General features: G+C 33.5%; 1 pseudogene; it reads left to right on the forward strand.

Moving 5' to 3' along the window:
* The first annotated feature begins 1,826 nt into the window (after window positions 1-1,826).
* On the forward strand, window positions 1,827-3,982 carry LOC143572578 (cytochrome P450 CYP736A12 pseudogene; annotated as a pseudogene).
* The last annotated feature ends 3,954 nt before the right edge of the window (window positions 3,983-7,936 follow it).

The following is a 7,936-nucleotide window of genomic DNA, read 5'->3' on the forward strand; positions in this document are numbered from 1 at the left end:
AGGTAAAACACACGATTCACATAAAAAATATAACCGACACACACTCAAAGCCATCAAAACATGTAACATGCACAAATTTGTAACAAATTCAAACATGCAAGAACAACCACCTAAGAAACATAATAGTGCAAAGCAACGTGGCTAGGGCTGTAAACGAACCGAACGAACACGAACAAAGCCTTGTTCATGTTCGTTCGTTAAGTAAATAATGTGTTCACGAACACTTACCGAACGAGATTTTATGTTCGTGTTCGTTCATTAAGAAAATTAATGTGTTCACGAACGGTTCACGAACACAAATAAAATCGGCAGAGCCTAAAGATTGAGACCGATGTATTCATCAATGTGAATAATGAAAACCTGTAAACGAATCGAATGAACACGAACAAGGGCATGTTCGTGTTCGTTCATTTAATTTAAAATAACACGGACACTTAATCGAACAAATATTTATGTTCATGGACGTTTATTTAAAAATGGGCATTTGTGTTCGTTTGTTTAAAATCTAAACTAACATAACTGAATAAAGGTAAACGAACATGTATGAACAAACGTAAATGAACACAAAATATAAACGAACTTAAATGAAAACACTTAAATGAACACAAATTAACAAATATAATAAAACCTTTAAACATATGACTTATCTAGATAATATTTAATTATTTACTATTAATATTAATACATAAATGAATATCAATAAACAGACATAAACGAACGTTCATGAACATAAATGAACGAACGGAACATGTGTTCATGTTCGTTCGTTCAATTAAACGAACACAAATTTTTTGTTCATGTCCGTTCATTTATTAAATAAACGAACATATACGAAATTCCCGTCGAACGGTTCACGATGGATCACCGACCGCTCGGTTCGTTTAGAGGCCCAAATGTGGCACCAAGCATGCACGATTCATATTAAAAGAAGCCGAAAAGTCACAATCACCTGATGAAGACCGCACAAAAGCAAACGACACAAATACTAGAATTGCATAATTGGATATATTAAAAAAATAACATAACAAATACTAGAATTGCATAATAAAAATGTAATTCTATATATTAAACACTAATATAAAAATAACATAACAAATACTAGAATTGCATAATTGGATATATTAAATACTAATATGTAACATGGTATGATGGCATAATATCATAAGAAATATTAAAATTAACCGAAACCCTAAAGTTATTTTTAATGGAAGGGTCAAAAATTGATAACTTGCGATCCAAGGAACCTAACACTGTGAACGTCTACCTATCATCGAATGTTAGTTTCTTGCAATTTTAAGAGGTCTTCTGGAAGCCAGTGTAGGGTACTTCTTGTTATTGACATTACTGAATATTCGATCATGCATGTCGAAGCTTCGAAAATCTATTCGTCCTTCTTTTTGTTGGAAATTTTAAATGCATTGTCTGATATCCCTAGAATTTGTATTATGATTCACATCACCATTGGTGTTCATGATATCATCTGCTGTTGACGTATATATTAAAATAATTAAGATTGACTATGATAAGGTATATGTTTTGTTTGTAAAGATAACAACAAATGGAACAACACTTGTTGCCAGGTTACTAGAAAGGAACAAGTGATAGAAACAATGGCTATTTAACACTTAATTCGTATTGTATTGTTAACCACTTGACATATTTATTAACTCTTTCAAATTTGACGGAGAAATTGAAAATAAATAATTTTGTTTATAAATAAGCGTGTATCCTATATGCCATCCTACCGATAGCTTTTATTATTTGTGAGATTTACTGGCTACAGTTATTATTGTTGTTATTGTTGCTACTATTACGAAGATACAACCATGTATCCTATTATGGTTGCGGCGCTCCTAATAATCACTAGTATCTTTTTCTTGCGTCGGTGGTCCGCCCATCTTCGCCACAAAAAGCTACCACCTGGCCCCGTCCCTTTACCGATCATCGGAAGTCTTCACTTATTAGGAAGCCACCCCCACCGTTCCCTTCACAAGCTATCTCAAAAATACGGCCCAATCATGTCCATCTGTCTTGGCTCAGTTCAGTTTGTGATAGTTTCTTCACCTGACGCCGCTAAACTCTTCCTAGGGACCCATGACACTATCTTCGCATCTCGTCCTCAAATCAAAGCCGCAAAGTACCTATCTTATGATACCAAGGGGACGACCTTTTCAGAATACGGACCATATTGGCGGAGTGTAAGAAAGTTCTGCATCATGGAGCTGCTGAGTGCTACAAAAATTAATGGTTTTGCTGGGATGAGAAGGGAGGAGATTGGGTTGATGGTTGAGGAGATGAAAGTGGCGGCAAAGGTGCATAAGCCGGTGAACTTGAGGGAAACAGTAAGTTCGGTGATTGAAGGCATGGTTTGTAGGATGATATTTGGCAAGAAGAATGATGACAGGTTTGTTTTCAAGAGCGTTTTTGATAAGAGCATGGAAGCAACAGGTACTTTCAATCTGGCTGACTACGTGCCCATTTTAGCTCCGTTCGATCTTCAGGTAAACTTATGTTATGATCTAAGTGTTGCATATATACATTTAAACATGCACTTTAGTAGTTAATTTGCATTACTTTCACAGTTTCACAAAATTCATACCGGAGTTACCGTTTAATTTATTTGTAGCGGTTAAAAAGATGCAATAAAAAAGTTAAATTTAATACTATGCATAATAATATACCTTATGAATTCATAAGATTTAAATAATGATAAATAAAATTTTATAATTCGTAAATATTTAAAAGTCCGTTTAATACAACATCTAAAGTTATATTTGTAACTTTGTTAGTAATTCTATAAATGGTAACAGTATTTGTTGACATCCTAGTTGACTACTTTAGTTTAGTTAAATTCCGGAAGAATAGTTTTGTTTTAATAGTGTAGATAGATGTACATGATATTTCAAAAAATAAACAATAAAATAAAAATGATAAAAGTTATTAGGTTTTGTAGTAAATGTGTAATTTCAAACCATCATTATAAAAAATAAAAAACTTGTTTAATCGGATCAAGATCGTGTCAACACTTGAATAAGTGTGTTATGTTTGAGTTAATGTGTTTGACATGATTTTTTGGTTCATGTTGTATGCTCAGGTTGCCACTAACTTGCAAAAAATGACTAGTTTAACACCTCTTTTAATGCGTACGTTTAGGGCTTGACTAAACGCTTTAAGTTGCTAAGTAAGGAGCTTGATGAAATGTTCGAGGTTTTGATTGACGAACATGAAAAACGCAATCAAACATCCAAGTCTTTAAACCATGACCAAATGGACTTCATAGACATTGTTATCACTACAACAAGAGAATTCAAACACCCATGATGAACTATCCTATACAATTGATAGACAAAAAATGAAAGCCATATTACTAGATATGGTAGCCGGTGCCATTGACACCGCCAAAACATCCATTGAATGGATTTTATCTGTTCTTATCAAACATCCTAGAGTGATGAAGGAGCTCCAAAAAGAGTTGAAAACTATGGTTGGAGATAAACCCATGGTTGAAGAAGCTGATTTGACAAAGTTAAAGTAGTTGCACATGGTAGTTAAAGAAACTTTTCGGTTATATCCCGTAGCTCCACTCTTGGTTCCTCATCAATCTATGGAGGATATCGTGATCAATGGTTACAATATACTGAACAAAACACGAGTTCTTGTAAATTATTGGGCATTTGGGCGTGACCCTAAAGTTTGGTCGGACAATTGGGAGGAGTTTCTTCCTGAGAGATTTCTTGACCAAGAAATTGACTTCCGTGGACATGATTTTAAGCTTATACAATTTGGCATTGGAAGACGAGGATGTCCAGGAATGAATCTAGGATTACTAAACATTGGGTTGGTGGTTTCGAACATGGTTCATAGGTTCGATTGGGAGCTACCAAATGGCCCGTCACCAAGCGACCTGGACATGAAAGAAAAATTTGGATTAACCACCCCAAGAGATACACCCTTATTAGCCATTCCAACATATCATGCTTAAGAATCATCGGATGCAATGTTTAGCTTCGTGAAATAATACCTAAAAATGATATATTATGTGTTTATTGTTATCAAACTTTTGTTGTGTATAAATAAACATGGTTTGTAGTGGCTCAGTTTCTTTATTGTGGTCATGAGCCTAAGTATTTTTGTTATCATGCTTGTTTAGTGCCTTATTGGTAAGTTAGTTGAGTCATGGTTTGTTTCCTTTTTTTCTTTTGATATGTATTTAAGCACTACTAAATTAATAAAAGTATTCATTCGAATCCTAAGTCAAGTTGTGTTAGCTATACTGCTAATTAGCTAACATAGTGGTATTAAAGCCTTCATCTCGAGTGAAAATTTTCTTTATCTTTTCGGTTCATGGCATCTACTCCATCCTATTCTTCTCAAACTCTTACCCTTCTGTTCAAGAGTGAGGGTTATGAATTCTGAAGTATTTATATTAAATCTCTACTTCGATCGAAAAGCCAATGGGAGTTCTTATGAATCAATGGTTTATAAGCAAGACACCAACCAAGACAGATTAAAGAAGAATATCCTAGAATACGCAAGATCGCTAGTGTGCACAATAGCGCGTTCTCTCACATCATTGTTGTGACGACTTCAAAACTAGCATGGACCCTCTTTCAAACTGAGTTCCAGGGTGATTCGAAGATCCTAACTACTAAGTGGGTGCTGCGAAGAGAATTTAAAATTGTTCATATGAAAATAATGACGATTGTGAACAGCAAGCGTGCGAATGAAGAACAAGTGTCCGGTCAACTAGTTGTGGAGAAGGTATTATGCAGTGTGCCGTTTAAGTGGAACCAAGTGGCCACATCAACCGAAGAGTCCAATGATTTGATCAAACTGTCGTTTTTATTTTCTCATAGGTTCTTTACAATCCAATGAGGCACAAGTCGGTCATGTGATTGATGTGGCGTTGTCGAGGTAGAGAATAGGTCCTATTCGAGGACAAGGCCATGGGCGTGATTGTTTGGTGGCAAGAGAAGAGATAGCATACAATGATATAATTATAATCAATATGGTCATGTTAAAGCTGATTGCTAGGCCGAACCCACAAGCAGGTACAGCCTTAAATGACAATAACCCCGAAGACGGAGATGGTCAACTGCTTGTTGTTAGAATTAAGTGGCACAGCATAACCAACACACAACACAAACATATATCATGCAAACAAGTAGATGTGACAACCGCCAAAAATTAGACTAATCTGGTAATTATCTTAACCGTAATCGTGTATTAATTAGTAAAATAAATAAATAGGAATAATATTTTTAGTCAAAGTTTTTGACTTTAGTTGAATTTTAAAATATGGAACCCGAAAAAGTTCAATTTTGTCGTGTAGCTAACACTGTACAGATTGACACCGGGTAATATCTCAAAACGGATAAATTCATAAACGTGTCAAGATGACCTCGAAAAATAAAATTTTATGTTAGGATATTAGAGATAGTGTATAAACTTAATTTTAGAAGGTTCGAATCGCAAAAATTAGAAAATAAGTAACCGAAAGCCAGTAGAGGACACCGTAAGAGCCCGACATTAAGTTTATCAGAAAATTTTGTTTTTAGGCAGACATTGACTAAATCTAATTTCGCTCAAAGTCTGATAAAAATTATTAGAAACGGAAGTCGTTTGGCTAGATAAATTACGAGATACGTTAAACTTTAACACCTAGGTATTATCACATGTCATTATTCAAAACCACCTCTCCCTCTCCCTCTCCCATCTCTCTCGGCCGCCACTTACACACAACCCAACCCACCTCCCAAACCTACCAATGAAAAGCTTACATATAGGTATGCAATGATTGATAGATTACTTGGAAGCTACACACTTGGACACATGCACACCCTATACCATCCAACTCACAACCCTATACCTCTCTTTCTCCCTTCATATAACCGGCCACCCCACCACCACCTTACCATCTCACATTTTCAAATTTTTATACACACAACACTTGATTAGGAGATCTTTGGTGGAAGGTTAAGCTAATAACAAGAAGTAGGAAGCCAAAGGAAGGATTATAGCCAACACAAGGTCACATTATCACCTCCTTAGACACCAAATCCGAAACCCAAGGTAACCCACTTCAAGATTTGTGTATATTAGTTGCTATTTGATGTTTAAAGCTTGATTTTAGTATGCTTGGTAGTGTACATGTAGGTATAATATGGATATATACATGCATATGTGTGAACCGTGAGTTTACATAGGAATGTATAAGATGGGTTTTGTTGATTATAGGACTTGTTATGGTTGCATTTTAGCTTGTATAGATTGTCCATATTGATGTTACTTAAGTTTGTTTAACAAATGGGTTTAAGTATTGTTTTAATATTGGAAGTAAATGTGTAAATGGCCAAAAGATCAAAGATGGATAATGAGTAAAAATACCCATGTTAGGCCGTGTTTTGGTATTGGATTGAAGTTGTAAGCTTGTTAAATGGTAAAATGGTTAAAGAAAGAATGATAATTTTGAAAACCCACATACTTGATTACTTGAAAAAGTTGTAAGTAATAATAATAATGGTTTTGAAAGGATCTTGGAAAAGGGTTGACAAAAGTGTAGGGATTTGACTTTGTTGGAAATTTACTTACACATGCAAGTAATACAAAAATTTGATTTTGATCATAAAGCTCATACTTGTCTTATATGGATTGAAAATGACAAACTAAGTGATTGAATGGGACATATGGAAAGGAATAAAATCTACTAGAAGTACTATGATGCATGAAACATGATAACTTAGATAAACAAGAGTTTGTGTTAAACTTACTAATAAAGGAAACTTTGTAAATTGTACAAGATGTTTTGCAAAATGATTTGATAAGTGAACATAATCTTGTGTGGATGATTAAAGACTTGTGGTTAGGATTACTTTAGTAAACTTTGTAAAGATTGTTAGTATGATAATAAGGTTATTAAAAATTGCTACTTACTAGTAATAGAAACTTTGTTGTTAAAGAAATCAAGAATGTGTTTGTTAAAGGATAACAATGGGATGAATAAGATGTTAATATGGGTTAATAAGATCTTGAAATTTTGGTACATAAACACCTTGTAGAGATTATAGAAATAACATGTATATTGTATAGTTGAAAACTTAAGCTAAGGCTTGAGCATGTGTAGTTAAAAATTTGTTTTGTGTGCATACTTGGTGCTAGATGATCAAACATGGATGTGATGATATATTACTTGTTATTATATGTATATTTGCTGTACCAAATGGTTTGGTTTTGACATTGTGACTTAAATAGCTTGTCGGTGACTTTAACGGTCGGAAAGTTCGACTTTTAAGGTGAACCGACATGAGTTTTTGGAACTGAATTAAAACAGCTCCCAAAGTCATAATATTCTTATATTTAACATAAGTTAAAGTATAAGAAAAGTCAAGAATAGCAAAACTTAAACCAACACGGTTCGTGTCGCAAAAACCGACACGAAAACGTTAAAAATTGACATTTTTAAGAAATTGGCAACAAAATAAGAACCAAAACATTTTTATTGAAAAACCAATAAATCTTGACTAAAAACTATATAAAAAGTGTTCTAGATAATTTAAAACTAAAAGTTTCATAAAAATGACAATCGGTTCGTTTTTAAGCTCAAAATCAACGAAACCGGCAAAACCGACAAAACCGATTATAATAGAGTCAAAATTTTAAATAAAATAATAACTTGAATTTTTCCAAAACACTCCAGCAACTAAAGGTAATAAATTTTATAAATTTTAATAATTAAATTAAATTATTAAAAAAAACAATTATTAGTTGATTATTACTTGTTTATATTTTTAAGTATAGAATTATAAGATCATAAGTAGTAAACTTTATGTGTTATATGCTTGTGTGGATTTTTAGAATAAGAATATATATATTTTAGTCAAACCTAAAATTAACGAACGTGTACTAATATAGGAACGAGCATTTATTCGAACACTGA

This window comes from Bidens hawaiensis, unplaced genomic scaffold (assembly GCF_021521415.1).
Source record: "Bidens hawaiensis isolate Kalapana, Puna unplaced genomic scaffold, B.hawaiensis_p1.1 tig00001382_1, whole genome shotgun sequence".
Classification (NCBI taxonomy): Eukaryota; Viridiplantae; Streptophyta; class Magnoliopsida; order Asterales; family Asteraceae; genus Bidens; species Bidens hawaiensis.